General features: G+C 51.1%; 1 pseudogene; it reads right to left on the bottom strand.

Annotated features, from left to right (window-relative positions):
- Positions 1–223: 223 nt before the first annotated feature.
- LOC142448700 (ATP synthase F(0) complex subunit C2, mitochondrial pseudogene) lies at positions 224–815 on the bottom strand (annotated as a pseudogene).
- Positions 816–1389: the final 574 nt, after the last annotated feature.

The following is a 1389-nucleotide window of genomic DNA, read 5'->3' as shown; positions in this document are numbered from 1 at the left end:
ATGAAGTGTTGGTACATGCTTTAGCATGGATGAGCAGTGAAGGCATAAGGCGAAATGGAAAAAAGACAGACCTTCATGTGATTTCAGAGTAGACAGACCCATAGAGACAGAAAATAGATAAGTGATTGTCAGGATCTAAGGGAAAGGATAGGAGGCCTGGTAGCATAGTGGTTATGAGTTGTGTTGCAATGCACAGGGTCAGCAGTTCAAAACCACCTCAGGGTTTTCTTTTTTTTTTCTCTTTATTAATACAGTATTTATTTGTCTTCCCTCTGTCAAACCCTGAGCCAATTTCTTTCCCCGGGCTGCCTGGGGAGGTGCAGGGAAAGCAGACATATAGGGCAGACGAGGCGCGGGACAGAGAACTCTGGGAGGTGAAGCAGGCTCCTTCACATGGCGAAGAGGATGAGGAAGGCCACCATCAGGCAGAAAAGCCCCATGGCCTCCGAGAGGGCGAAGCCCAGGATGACGTAGGAGAAGAGCTGCTGCTTCAGAGAAGGGTTCCTGGCATAACCAATGATGAGGCTCCCAAACACAGTCCCAATGCCAGCTCCAGAGCCGGCCACTCCAACTGTGGCAGCCCCAGCCCCAATGAACTTGGCGGCTGTGTCAATGTCCCTGGAGACGGTGCTGGTTTGGAAGCTGCGTCTAGGGATGCGTGAGGTCAGGGGACGTGGGGCTGTCCAGCTGCTGAAGCGCTAGTCTGCCGGTGTCTCAGGCCATTTCTGCACCAAAACAGACAGTGGTCGGCTAAGCAGCTGGGATGTGCTCCTGACCAGGGAAGGAGTAGAGACAAATTTGGCGCAGGCGTACATTTTTAGGGGGTGAGGGGCAGTAGCAGGCGAGCTGTTCCTAGTGCAGAGAAGACAGAGAGGGGAGGGGCGGGCCCACCTCAGGGTTTTCTACACCCGTTCACAGTTACAATCTAGCTCAACCGAATGATCTGGGGCCTACCTCAAAACTACCTGTTGCCCTTGGACTTCGGACTGATGTTCCCTGATGGCAGAGGAAGGAAAGGCTCGCCACCCCAAGACTGTGGAAATCATTGCACCTTGCGTGTTAAGTAGCCCTGGCTTACTGGGTGCCCAATGAAAGGGGACCCAGAACCACCGTATATTTACTATCTTAAAGCTCTGCTTGCATTAATATGCCCGGTATTAATCTGACAGACAAGGATCTGCCCCTATCAGGAATGCTGTAGGAAATTTTCCCCTGGCACCAACCCCTATGCTCAATGTAAATAGAGCTCAATCGGTTAGGAAATCCATCTGTACAAAGCAACAACTCATGGGCTGTAGTTCCCAACTGAACTGTACTCACATCAGCTCCTCTTCTCAAAATGCCTTAAATCAGTGGTTCGAAACCCATGAGTGGAACAACCCTTTCACA

Source organism: Tenrec ecaudatus, chromosome 5, assembly GCF_050624435.1.
Source record: "Tenrec ecaudatus isolate mTenEca1 chromosome 5, mTenEca1.hap1, whole genome shotgun sequence".
Classification (NCBI taxonomy): Eukaryota; Metazoa; Chordata; class Mammalia; order Afrosoricida; family Tenrecidae; genus Tenrec; species Tenrec ecaudatus.
Note: the sequence above shows the minus strand (reverse complement) of the source record. Positions and strands in the feature narration are given on the sequence as shown.